This window comes from Euprymna scolopes, chromosome 35 (genome assembly GCF_053919585.1).
Source record: "Euprymna scolopes isolate OS-2025 chromosome 35, ASM5391958v1, whole genome shotgun sequence".
NCBI lineage: Eukaryota > Metazoa > Mollusca > Cephalopoda > Sepiida > Sepiolidae > Euprymna > Euprymna scolopes.
The window spans coordinates 39,116,065-39,131,843 of NC_136516.1; positions in this window are offsets into that span (position 1 = coordinate 39,116,065).

The window sequence follows — 15,779 nt, forward strand, 5'->3', positions numbered from 1 at the left end:
ATATATATATATATATATACTGGCAGTAGAGTTTAGTTTCCTAGAGGTACATCCAATAAAACAACATGTGTCTTCCCAAAAGTGCTCGATTAATAAACAGAGCAGGTATATTAAATTTATTTATACAGACATTGGTGGCTACATATGTGCATACATGTTTCTGTAATCACCCGTTACTGGGGAGATTACGTCTTCAGGCCAAGAATTACCCTTGAAAACTGAAATTTCAAGACACAAAAACATTTTCTTATTTTGTTTACAAAATTAGAATCTTGTCATCTAATATGGGTGGTGCTAGGTGTGGGGGAGGATAACAATCTATTCCTCACAGGTTTTTATCTCTTCATATCTTAACTTCGGTAAGAGATAATTTTTATTTTTTATTTCTTTTTAAGTATCTCACTATTTAGTTGTGCGTTATAAATTACTTGAGAAATCCGACATTATGTCTCCTATAGCCAACGGTCAAGGACTTTAGGTACTTCGTATATTCCCGACGGCCACCTAGGGTGGAGAATACTGTATTCTCGATTTACATACACGCATATTTCATCAGAAGTAAACACACACACACACACACACACACACACATACACACACACATATATATATATATATATATATATATATATATATATATATACTCAGAGTTGATACACACCGTTCCGTATATTTCCTTACACATATGCACAGAAAAATAAAATATAAATAAATATAAAATGTAAGAAAACTACCAACTTCTACATGTATAAATATACATAAATATATGCATAAACATCTTTACTCTGATACACTGGCGTACATATATACATAGACATACACGCACACATATACAGAATGTACATATACAGTTCCATATATTTACACTAAACGTAAACGCACATCCATATAATATACATAAATACCCATACACGTAGTTACACCTACACACATATATCTACATATATAGCCATATACACACCCGCATATAATAGACTAACGCTGTTATTACACCAAATAAAACTATCAATTAGGAATTTTTAAATATCCAAAAGACAAAATTAAAAACCTGTAGATCATAATCTGATTCACCTTTCGATATATATATATATATATATATATATATATATATATACACATACAAGCAAACGTTCGCAAGTATGTCAAATTTCCTTTTACACTCGAACAGAATGTTTGAACATTGGCACATCAAATGGGAAAAACGGATCGCAAGAGAAACAAACAGGAATTATCCCTGCCGTTCAATGAAACATGCATAAGAGAAAAATGCTGGCCAAATATATTTATATATATATACTAGCAAAAGTACCCGTCGTTGACTGGGTTCAAAAACAGCCTACAGAAAATGGACTCTGATTTATGAAAGTATGATAGGTTATGAAAACGAACAGTTGTAAAGAGATAGCTTCGAATTCGGGGGAATCAAAACCAAAGCAAAATATGATGAAAGTAAAAATAAAATAGATAAACCCCATAATTTATTATACCATACCTGTTCACACTGAAACACTTATCACAATATTCTGTGGATCTATATTAAAAAAAACTTGTTAAACTTTGTGACATATTTCCATTCTATGGAGGTCAGGTGCGAACGAACACCCCATAATTTTATTATACCATATTTCTTCAAACTGAAACATAATTATCAAACTATACTTACGCAGATAGATATGAAAAGTCTTTATTAAAGTTTGTGCCTATTTCCATTCTATGGAGACCAGGCGCGAGCACAGACCCCACAATTTTATTATACCATCCCTATTTAAGTTAAAACATACTTATCAAAGTATTATTATGTACATCTATATCAAAAAAACTTGTAAACGTTTTTTTTTTAATTTTTTTTTTCAAAACTTTGTGGACCAGGTGCAAACGCAGACTCGACAATTTTAATGAACCACTGTTCTGCCAGATCAAACATACCCATTCCTGTGTCTCAATAAATCTTCTATCATTATATGTAATCAGTTTTTTAAAATAGTCAACCATATAGAAGCCTATTCGTGACCACACACACACATTCAGCTTTATATTATAGAAGATATATATATATATATATAAGAATATTTCTACAGGAATATATATATATATATATATATATATATATATATATATATATATATATATATATATTCCTGTAGAAATAGTCTTTATTCACTTAAATTTCCTTTTTACATATACCAATCCTTATTTAAGAAGCTCAGTGTAATTGCAGAGCATATAATGAATAAATGACAAAAGTCTATATACCAAATTTCATAATGTTGAGCATCTTACAAGTTATTCCTTTAATTCAGTTGACACTTACAATTCTTGACAGTATCTGTTTCGTAGCAAAATACAGTATATATATATATATATATATATATATATATATGTATATATATATATATATATACATATATGTATATATATGTATATATATGTACATATACATATATATACACATATAGATATATATATATGTACATATATATATATATACACACACATATACATACACATATACACATACACACATATATATGTACATATATATGCATATATATACATATACATATATATATACATACACATATATATATATGTACATATATATATACATATATATACATATATATATACATACACATATATATGTACATATATATATACATATATATGCATATATATATATACATATACATATATATACATATACATATATACATACACATATATATATATATATATACATACACATATACATATACATACACATATACATATACACATATACATATATATACATATATATATACATATACATATATATACATGCACATATATATACATATACATATATATATACATATACATATATATATACACATATATATATACATATACATATATATACATATACGTATATATATACATATACATCTATATACATATATACATATACGTATATATATACATATACATCTATATATATACATACATATATATATATACATATACATCTATATATATACATACATATATATATATATATACATACATATATATATATATACATATACATACATATATATATATACATACATATATATATATACATACATATATATATATACATACATATATATATACATACATATATATATATACATACATATATATACATACATATATATACATACATACATATATATATACATACATATATATATATACATACATATATATACATACATACATATATATACATACATATATATATATATATAATCTATGCCGTTTTTTGATTTCTCACTGATTCATGCATTGATTTTTTTTCTTTATGTTTGGATGCTCTGATTTGCCTCTTAACCGGAAGCGGAACAGATATTTAAATCAGATAAAACAAACGCATATGAACCCCAAGAGAGAGCAGTGATCTAAAAATCAATCTCTAGAGTTCTTATTCAGAAACAGGTGCAAAAATATGGCTGAAAAATGTCTGGAATTGTTTAGAATGGAGGAAATTTATCTACTTATAATATAAGCGGCAGTTTTCCATTTGTTTGTTTCTCTGCCAGTATTTTGAATTGTTTTTTTTTTTTTTTTCAAGGGGGATAATTATATGAAAACTTCTGGCATCAATGGCGCCTGTGGTGCAGAGAACTGATATTACACTTTGAATTATTTATTTGCAAAAAATAATTTAAACTTTAAGCATTTTAAACAAATTAGACAGACGGCCATTCGAAAGTGTGGGGAAATGGGTGTCGTTGGTCATTCTTTGTTACCATAATTAAAAAATGTCTACTCTACTTCACTAGAATCATCAATCACTGTAATACCACATTTACTCCAGGGACTGCCTTAATCAAATTTTCCAAATCATTAAAAAAAAAATAAATAAATAAATAAAATATCTACTACACTTTAACCTTAACCCAAAGACCAAGGAGCCATGAAAAATGTTTGTGACTACGCATTTTTAAATGAATGTAAAAAAAAACAACATATATATATATATATATATATATATATATATTTAATTTTCTTCCTTTTATTAAAACCAACCGAAAGCTCTTTTTAGCATCCTCGTTGTTCCCTTAAGTGCAATTGTTTGGATCTCTTTTGCACTTGGTTCACCAGGAATATTAGTTAGGTAGGACTTCAGGTTCTTTTTTATAAGCCCTGTTGCACCTATGATAACTTAGTCTGTTAAGTCTAGTTTGAAAGTCAGTTTTAATAAATTTTCGATCTTTTCCGCCCACAGTTTTTCTAATTAACTTAAACAGTGTGTCGCACGTGTCCGTCTCTGTAACATGCCTTCTTCCAACTCAATCTCCCGTTCTCTCCACGGTTCGTTTCATGCATCTCGTATAATCTCGTTTGCTTAGAGACGGCGAGAGTTTGCGTAACTCATGCGTGATCGCTATCCAGGTAAGTTATGATTTTCCCTACATTAGGTAAATAATTTTACTTTTAATATATTCATACAAGTAACGGTGTGAAAACATGGCTTGTGAGAACAACCTAGCTGACAGATGCACAGCCAGGAAGAGTCGGCATCAGGATCCGTCGTCCTTTGGTCGTTTCTTCCTCTCTGCATGTGGCAAGCAAAGGAGTATCAGGCACAGAACCACAAATTGATAGAGTGAAAGTCAAAACTTTGCTTCTGCGGCATTCCTTTGTGTGTTCTCGGCTAAACCTTCCCTGACTTCGCATGCAATCCCTGAACCTTGTTGTTCACTTGGTTGAGGATGAAATCTGCAATTTTTCTGGTTTAATGATAGACCAGAGAATCATGAGGCACAATCTTTGTGAACGCTTTTGCAAAAGTTTAACTCACTCTATCCCACCCCCAAAATGGAAAAGCTAAAACAAGAGTACCTTGGCTGAAATACTTTTAACTCTTGAGATAGTAAGTTACTAGTGATAAAATAGTCTAAGTAGCCGTAATTTGCAATTAACTCACCAAGACACTCATTTTTCTTAGAATGTTTATTTTTTTACTCACATAACCTCTTTTTTTCTGTTTCTCTTTCTTTCGCTCCCTCTTTTTCTCTCGCTCCTTCTTTTTCTCTCGCCCCTTCTTTTTCTCTCGCTCCTTCTCTTGATTGTCACTGTGTACGCTTTCATGGCGGTTTTATACAGTTTTTTTTAACAAACTATCATATAGCTATGCTTTAAAAGTTAAATAAAAAGACATTCCATTCTTATAAATCATATTCAAAAGCTATAAGAGTTATTTCTACGTGATTTATTTTCATATATCAAGATGCGTTTTATGCTGACTGCTACAACAACAAAAATAAGCTTTAATCTTAAAGTAACGTCTGATGCGCTTTGCATAAACAATGTAAAGAAAGACTTAAAGTCGTGTTAGAATTAATAGCACAACCCATGATTCTGAACATGTAATCAAATTGTCTAAATGAAAGACAGTAGTAATAAGAGAAAGATAATAAAACGAAACAGCTAAATGAGAATCATTTAAAAAAGTAGATTCAATGAAGTAAAATTTTCGGTGTATGATGGGGGTGTATTAGCATATTTTTATGCCTGAGTGAAATATAATGCTTAAAGTCGTGTTAGAATTAATAGCACAACCAATGATTCTGAACATGTGATCAAATCGTTCAAGTGAAAGAAAGTAGAATTACACTGTGGAACGATAAAATTGTCGCCCTAGAAAAAACAGCATGCTTCCATTTCTGTTTAATGAAAACCGGTTTTATCTTTTTGGTGCAGGACATCTACTAGTTGGCCAGTTGTGTACAAAGCCCAAGAGTGATAGGAGCCTTCTATCATGTCTGAAAGTGACGTAATGTTAAACGAGCGAGATCGGATATGTGCCACTGTATAACTCATGCTCTCTACCGATCCAAGTTATGACAACAGGACCATTGCCAGCACCCTCAAAATGAATCATTGAATTGCCACGAATAACAGGTACGTGCCCAGGGTGATGGAAACAAAGTTTTCAGCCACGGTTATTGTTTTGGTGGGGTTTCACGTGAGGCCCACAACATGCCTCCTAACTTCTTCAAAATCGGCTGGAAAGTCAACACCAAAATGTACCTGGACGTTCTGTAGATTGCGATGACTCCCTCGTGCAATTAGATGGACGCTAGCAGACCCTTGATGTGGCAGCAAGACTCGGCACCAGCCAAGTCCAAAGACACTCAGGCTTGGCTTCAAAAGGATTGCTACAACTTTGCACTCTTCTTTCACTGGCCTGCTCCTCCCTCAACCTAAATCCGCTGGACTACTTTGTTTGGTCATACGTCAACAACATCACCAACAGGACCTCCCATAACACCAAAGCCAACCTGATCGTTGTCACCCACCGAGTGTTCGTTGAGCTCCTGCCAGCGCTTATGGAAAAAGTTTGCTCCCAGTTCCAAATCCATATCAAGGTGGTGATTGAGTCTGAAGGCGGCTACATTGAATAAATGTCAGCTCTACTATTAAATCAAGTTACATGAATTGATTTTTCAATAAAAAGTTTTCAAATAAAGCTGTAGTGTGGTTTCTTTAGGGCGACGCTTTTATCGTTCCATCTCGTGGGAAAAAGATAATGAAATGAAACGCTTAAATGACGGTCATGTTGAAAAGGAGATGCAATGAAGTTAATTTCCTGTGAATAATGGGAGTGTGTTAGTATATTTTTGTGACTGAGTGAAATATACTCCTACTTTTTTTATTTAAATATTGTCTGGTGAGCTTTGCATAGACTAGAGGCAAACGAATTGTTGGTGAATGTTATCTAAATAATATATAGAAACAAATGGTTGGTGAAGTTTGCTCAATGCTTAAAGTCGTGTTAGAATTAACAGCACGAGAAGAGGTCGTGTGACAGCTAGATCAACCAAATAAGCTTTAATGTTAAAGTCGTGCCAAAAGATATTGATTGTCTGTTTAAGGAACAGCCGCAATGTTGTTGGATTAACGAACAGGTGCGATCAACCAGGAAGACTTCGTGCAGATCAAACAATCCTGATACATGACCTTCGTTAACTCTTTACATAAGTTTGATTCGCTTCTCCTTCTCTTCTTCCTCACCACTACAAAAAAAAAAAAGAAGAAAATCCACTCGTACCTTGGCTGACATACTATTAACTCTTGTGATTATAAGTCACTATTAAAGACTGGAAGGCAATTGTCTATAGTGAAACGAATTTAACACCTGCTTAACGAGTGACAATGTCTCGGAAGAGTCGATATCAGGCTCCGTTGTCTTCTGCTCAAATCTGCCTCTGCGCATAGCAGACAAAGGCGTGTCAGGTGTGGGACCACAAATCAGTGGAATGAAAGTAACAACGTCGCTTCCGTGTGTGTGTGTGTGTGTGTGTGTGTGTGTGTGTGTGTGTGTGTGTGTGTGTGTTCTGGACTAAACTTTCCCCGACTTCGTATGCAACCACTAAGTCGTGCTGCTCTCTGTATCGCACGGGGGGGGGGTGAGCAAATCTGCAGTGAGCTGGTTTAACAAATAGCTGCGACCAACGAGGATGACTTCATGCAATCCTGAGGCACGATCTTTGTGAACTCTTTCCTCCTCCTCCTCCTCCTCCTCCTCGCCACCACCAAAAAAAAAAAAAAAAAAAAATGAAATCCAGTCGTAACTTGGCTGAAATATTAATAACTCTTGTGATTATAAGTCACTATTATCAGTGAAAAAGAGTGCAATACAACGAATTTTACTCCTGATTAACGTGTGACAATATATATTAATACTAAGGCAATTTTATTTTTGCAAACTGCCAGAGTGCCCCCTTTCTGGGGAAGCTGATTTTCTCCCACATTAAAAACAACCTTGTGTCACATTTTTGTTTACGTGGAGAAGCAAATAGATATCAGTCGATGGATCAACCTAAGTCATTCGCCGGTTACGATGAACAAATCCACCTATTGTATGCTTTGCAATCCATGTTGTTACTTTATTTCGGCGTTCTATTTTTCTTTTCATCCCTTAACAAGGTTATAACACTTAGGTGCATTAGAAAGGAAACAGCAAATGACATCCAGTCGTACCTTGGTTGAGATACTATTAACTCTTGTGATTATAAGTCACTATTATCAGTGAAAAAGAATGGAATACAATTGCCTATGGTGAAACGAATTTAACTGCTGAGTAACGTGTGACAATGTCGCTATCTTTGTCTGCGACGAGACCAGATACGGAAAATGGTTCGTAGATGATTATATATAAAGAGAGAGAGAGAGAAACGTTAATCTCATCTGCGATATTTGACGAATCTCTGAACTTGTAGAAATTAAAAAAGAAACTAATTTGAAGGCAACAGCAGCTTTAACCTAGACGACTCAGAACTGTATCATCATCATCGTCATCGTCATCATCATCATCTTGTATGAATTCGAAGATACTATTGTTAGCATTGGTTTCCCCGATATTTTTTCTCGTCAGAATTCTTTCTAGAAAGAGATCGGTTATTCACGGGAAGGACCCCAAGAAGGTTTTCAACATCCAAAGCGAAAATCATTTTTTGTGGAACGAACTAGGTTCGAACTTGGAACACCCAGGTCGTCAGTTCATGTCGTTAATTTTGAGTGTTAGAAATGATAAAATGAGAAAGAAATAGAAAAGAAGGTTATGAAACGTAGTAATAGAAATGGGTGACTTAGTAAGTTAATTGCAAATTACGATTAATTAGAACTGTATCATCATCGTCATCATCATCATCATCATATGAATTCGAAGATACTATTGTTACCCATCCAAGTTATGACAACAGGACCATTGCCAGCACCATAAAAATGCAACATTGGATTGCCACGAATAAGAGGGACGTGCCCAGGGTGATGAAAACAAAATTTTCAGCCGTGGTTATGGTTTTTGGTGTGATTTCAAGTGAGGCTCACATCATACCACCTCACATCTTACAACTCGTCTTGAAAGTCAACACCAAAGTGTACTTGGATGTGCTGAAGAGTGGCGATCCACTGGTGGCAGCTGACAGACTCTGGGCGTGGCAGCAGAATTCAGTGCCAGTCAACAAGTCCAAAGATACAAAGGCTTGGCTTCAGAAAGAGTATTACAACTTTGTACCCTTCTCTTACTGCCCCCCCCCACTACCCCCGACCTGAATCCGCTGGACTACTTCGTTTTATCATACATCGAGAACATCACCAACATGACCTCCTACAACACCAAAGCCAGTTTACAAACGTGATCATTCTTTCCTTTCTTCATTATTATCAGTTACTATAAAGATTAAGTCTCCACTTCTTTGCTCATGAAATTAAATTTCCACACATGATTATTCTTTTCTTTCTTTATTATTATCAGTTACTATAAAGATTAAGCCTCCACTTCTTTGCTCATGAAATTAAATTTCCATGCATGATTATTCTTGTCTTTCTTCATTATTATCAGTTACTATAAAGATTAAGCCTCCACTTTTTTGCTCATGAAATTAAATTTCCACACATGATTATTCTTTTCTTTCTTCATTATTATCAGTTACTATAAAGATTAAGCCTCCACTTTTTTGCTCATGAAATTAAATTTCCATACATGATTATTCTTGTCTTTCTTCATTATTATCAGTTACTATAAAGATTAAGCCTCCACTTTTTTGCTCATGAAATTAAATTTCCATACATGATTATTCTTGTCTTTCTTCATTATTATCAGTTACTATAAAGATTAAGCCTCCACTTCTTTGCTCATGAAATTAAATTTCCATGCATGATTATTCTTGTCTTTCTTTATTATTATCAGTTACTATAAAGATTAAGCCTCCACTTCTTTGCTCATGAAATTAAATTTCCATGCATGATTATTCTTGTCTTTCTTCATTATTATCAGTTACTATAAAGATTAAGCCTCCACTTCTTTGCTCATGAAATTAAATTTCCATGCATGATTATTCTTGTCTTTCTTCATTATTATCAGTTACTATAAAGATTAAGCCTCCACTTCTTTGCTCATGAAATTAAATTTCCATGCATGATTATTCTTGTCTTTCTTCATTATTATCAGTTACTATAAAGATTAAGCTTCTTCTTCTCTCATACTAATTATATTTTCGTGAATATTCTTTACATGTACAAATTAAATTCGCATTCTTGATTTTTCTAAACTTTCTGTCTTATTATCAGTTATTATTAAGATTAAGCCTCCGCTTCTTTGCTCATACAAATTAAATTTGCACATGGGATTGTTCTTTACTTCTTCGTTCATAGCACCACATGTTCTAAGTCGAAGAAGAGAGAGAATCAGAACGATCTTGATCATCAATGCTCTTCAAAGTGATGCCATAGATAGTTGTGTCGTCAATGAATGATCTTGGAACATGTTTTAGAAGATCATTCATGAAGATCAGAAAGATGAGAACAAATAAAAAAAATCTTTCTCTTCCTCTCACTGCCTAAAGATGTATGTCTAACCCCAAATAAAGTACCCACTGTATCTCTTGGAGTTAGTTGTATTCATTTTGAAATACGGTCGAGGATATTTTAAAGCAGGAAAACCCATCATACTGCAGGATCAAAGCAACCAACTATCACTACCAAGACAATATATATATATATATAACGACTTTAAATGATAACAGCCACACATATGCACACTGAGCGAATGTTTGCATACATAACTCTAGCAATATTTTTGCTATAATAGAAGGGTATAATTACAGAAAAATGGAAGGTTCTATTTATAGACAGCATTGATAAGAACTGACTAACGAAACGGAACCAAACCCTGCTAACAACCAATCAGAAAATGAAATCACTCGGTAAAACATCACGGATATTTTAAAATTCCCACACATAATTTTCCGTGTGCACAAGAGAAGGGATTTTGCTCTTCGTTTGCAAAATTTTATAGTTCAAGACTTGTATGGATTGCCTATCCAATGGGAAACCCTAGTTTTCATTTTAGTTTTGATAATTCAAAGCTTCTCTGTATTGACGAGTGTCATTTTGTTTGGAATAAGATTTCCCTTTGCTTCCGAAACTAAACTGAAACATAAATGACTGACAACTCAAAAGTAATTATTCTTCTCTTTCTCTATTGCTAGCCTGGGTGCCCGGCGTTACCCGGCTGTTTGGAGGTGTGGGTTGAGCAAAAATAAAAAAAAAGTGGTAGTAGGCAGACTGGCTCGAACCCGTACCTTGAAGGAGAAAAAGAACGTGAAAAAAAAATTGACGTCTTTGCTCACCAAACCGGAAGTGACGTAGTTTTAAATTAAGGCTAGACAATCGAAAAGAGGGGATGACTTTCGAAAATATCAGTGAACAAAACGAACCCTCCCTGTAGAAAAGTGCCGAGTTGGGGGTGAAGGAATTAATGTTTTTGGCCAATTTTTTTATATTTGTCGTCTGTAGGGTCGACCTTCACAACGATACTAATCTCGTGAAAATCTGTCGTCTCTGTAGAAAGTTTTAGGCAGACATACATACAAACATACATACGTTTAAACAGACAGGTCAGATTTATATTATAGACTAGCCCGGGTGCCTGGCGTTACCCATGTTTGGAAGTGTGTGTTGAGCAGAAAAAAAACAAAAAAAAACAACAACAAAAATAATGGTAGTCGGCAGACAGGCTCGAACCCGTACTGCGAAGGAGAAAAAGAATGTGAAAAAAAAATGCGACGTCTTTGCTGTTGCGGTCATCGCCAAACCAGAAGTGACGGAGGTTTAAATTAACTAGTCTATGATCGTGTGAACGAAGTTATGTCGTTTTTTTTATATTCAAACTAATTCAAGAAAGAACGTTTTTTGCGCATGCGTTTTGGGCTAAATTGTTATGAAGGAACGATTTTTTGCTACCCTCTCTCATCGCGAACGTCAATTTCTATAGGAAATAATTGATCGTTTTTTCTAGTTTTCACATATTATTCAACCGAGACATCGTCCTTTCAGACAGTACCGGTGTTGATCCGGTCTGATGCTACTGAGAAAAGTTTTAGATATACATACATATATACATACATACATTTAAACAGACAGGGGAGTTTTGTATTATAAAAGATAATCAGTTATTATTAAGATTGGGTCGCCCTTTCTTTGGTCATAAAATTAAATCTGCGTATGTAATTACTGGAAGCAAGTGGGGCACATGTACACGCACTTTTCTTATATAGATTATGCTTCGCTATTTAAATTTTAAACGTTGACATGTTAAATAAGAACAAGTAACAGTGATCTCAGGTGTACTCGAAGATTTCAGGTTTGGTGAGGGCAGGACATGAAAGGCGAGCAACATCAATCGAAATAACGTAGGAAAAGAATTCCAGAAGAATCTGCCAGAGTGTCATTGAAGATTTTTGATGTCCTTTTTTCGCCGAAGGCAGGAACCGTTTTTCCATTTGGACATTCCAACAACAGAGGAATTCTTTCGTGTCGCATGTAAACATGAAAGGGAAAAGAGATTTCTATTTCACTTAGATAACGGGGGGGGGAAGGTTAAGTAAAGTATGTTGTAACAATATTGGATACTAGTTTCAGTATGTTCGTTTCTCAAAATTCTTGAAACGTTAATTTCCTTGTTATTGATAGAATAGGAACAATAATTCCCCTATGAGAAAAACATTATAGCTTGGCAAGCGCAGACGTCATATATATATTGTGATACATTTATTAAAATGTATAATAAATTATTTTATTGATTTTTAGCGGAGAAGAGGAGATATATTTTCAGTATATTTCATTCACTGTATCTAATTGAGCAGACGATTTCTTGTTTTATGTGAACATTGACTGTTAATATATTTTTCTCTCGGTAGAATTTGAATCATTAAATCTGGGAACCTGGGATACTTTATTTTTTTATATATTTCGTTACGTCACCCATCTCTACCGTCCCCAGTAGGACTGGGATACGTCGTAACAATATATATATATATATATATATATATATATATATATATATATATATGCTTACTTAATAAAAAATAATATATATAAAAAATATATATTTGCTCTGCCATAGTACTAAGTACTTTCGTCAGGTTTTTACTAATTAACAGTTTTGCTATATATATATTTAAAAAAAAACATAAAGCGGGAGACCAGTACCTGCATTAAGCTGGTCTGCAGTTTGACTTGTTGCTGGCTATCTTGCTGATGCTTGTTGCTGAATCTCAACATTTTGAACCGAGAGAAGACTTAGCTGTTATACAAAGCTAAAACTCTGTAACATCATCTTTGTATAGATACTTCTTCAGGCATTTGTCTATAAAAATTGTTCGTTGCGACGGAAAAATTGTCACGCGTGTAGCCCTGAAATGCTGGAAGCATGTAATAATTGACCTTCCATCATTCTATATATGCATATGCATTGTTATATGTATGTATGTATGTATATATGTATGTATGCATGTATGTTAATACAGGGTGGGCCAAAATAAGGGTCCTATTTTTAAAAATTCATAAATTCATGTAAGTTTTAAGAAGTGTTTTTCGGCCAAAATTTGTTTTGTTTATTTAAAAAAAATCTCGGAAGGGTCAGTCTACACACACATAAAGTTTGGTGAGTTTAACTTTTATTTTGTGGAAGTTATTCAAATTTAAAGATAGGACCCTCATTTTTGGCCCATCCTGTATATGTACTAGTGTATGTATGTGTATGTATATCTATTTGTATATGTATGTATATATGTATGTGTGTATATATGCTTATGTGTGTTTGTATGTATATACGTATATATATATATTTGTGTGTATGTATTTATATGTATATATGCATATATATATGTATGCGTATAAGTGCATATATATGTATGTGTAGGTATATGTAGGTAACTTTATGTGTATGTATGTATATGTGCATACATGTGTACGTATATGTATGTGAATATGTATGTATATGTGTGTATGTATTTGTATATGTTTGTATATATATATATATTGCATACTGGTTGTTATTTTTGAAGTACCAAATATGTGTATATATTTGCTGTTCTTATTTAGATGACGAGTTATATATTTGTTGTTGTTCATGTTAGTAAGAGTCTTAGAGTGATAGAGACAGTCTTAGGAGTGATCAGGTTGTTGAGTGTTCATATGTCTTAAGATGTTCATGTTGTAAGAGATAGCGTATTGGAGACATAAACAGGGTATATATAAAGAGAGAGGCAGTTCTGTATATATGTAATAGACAGTGTACATGTTACTATAAGATCACCAAGCCTGTAATTCAACTAGAAGAGATTTTTGAATATCTTGATAGATAGACCGAGAGATAGTTTAGCATTTACGTTTGACAGTTGTACATATAATATAAACACGTTACCTTTCTCGTTGTAATGATGAGCACAGAAAGACGCCAGTTATAAAAAACATGATGATCATTTATTCTTCGACCGGTCGGAAATGATTCTGTATTTCAGGGATTCAAAGTTGTTACATGGTTATTTTTAAATCTCCCTACTTCCCAGAGGGTGGTTTGACTCTAACCGAGAATCGGTCTGAACCTCTCTGCTTCTCTGATCTGACTCCTCTCGCTTCTTCTCTCTGACTGATCCTGATTCTCACTTATCTAACTAAACTCATAACTCATGACGTCATTGCATGACCGAGCACGTATATATGAGACGCATGTCATGAACCCTTCTCTGACCCATATTTTTATTATGCATTCTTTCTAAGAATGTAAATAGTTTCGAGCCAAATTTGTATTTATTAAATATTTTAACAGAATCAACAATTTACTGGACATTCCATTTATAATAACATTCTGTATTTATTTTAACTTATGATTGGAATACTCAATTCCAAATTTAGCTTCGCAAGTTCGAATCCTTGACTATCCTATTTCATATTTACTCACAAGAACAGGCTTTTGTTCTTGTAACATATGTGTATGCATATGTATGTATATGTGTGTATATGTGTGTGCATGTGTGTATGTATATGTTTGTATATGTTTTTATGTATGTGTTATATGTATTGTGTATGTATGTATGTGTGCATGTTTATGGGTATGTCTGTGTATGTATGTATGTATATATATATATATATATATATATATATATATATGTATGCCAAAGATCGTCTTCAATATCATGTCTGCTTGAGCATGTGAATTCGCTGGCAGGACTAAAAGAACAAAAAGGTTATCTTCAGGCTCATGCACTTTCAATGACTGAGTGAGTGGCACTCGTCTGACAAGACGTTGCAATAATCATATATATATATATATATATATATATATATATATATATATATATGATGAGAAAGAAGTGAACCATAATCGGATGTTATAAATAAGTCGATTAAAAAAAATCACGAAATGTAATACAACCCAACCATTTTTTTAATCGACTTATTTATTTTATAACATTCGATTGTGGTCACTTCTTTCTCATCGTTTTAAAATGTTGCTACATATATATATATATATATATATATATATATATATATATATATATATATATATATAGAGAGAGAGAGAGAGAGAGAGAGAGAGAGAAAGAAAGAGAGAGAGAGAGAGAGAGAAAGAAAGAGAGAGAGAGAGAGAGAGAGAGAGAGAGAGAGAGAGAGGGGGGAGAGAATAGAATAGGAACAATTATTCCCCCTATGGAAAAACATTATAGCTTGGCAAACGCAGACGCCACATAGAAATTCATTAAGATAAGACTACTAACTATTATCTAATGTAGGTCTTTATTTTAGCTGAGGATGTGGAATTCTACACACACACACACACACACACACACACACATATATATATATATATGATTAGTTTTTTTTGGAAAAAGAATTCCAGCAGAGTGCTCAATTAAAAGGAAAATCCAAATTTTAAGAGCGTACTTATATTTTGTGTA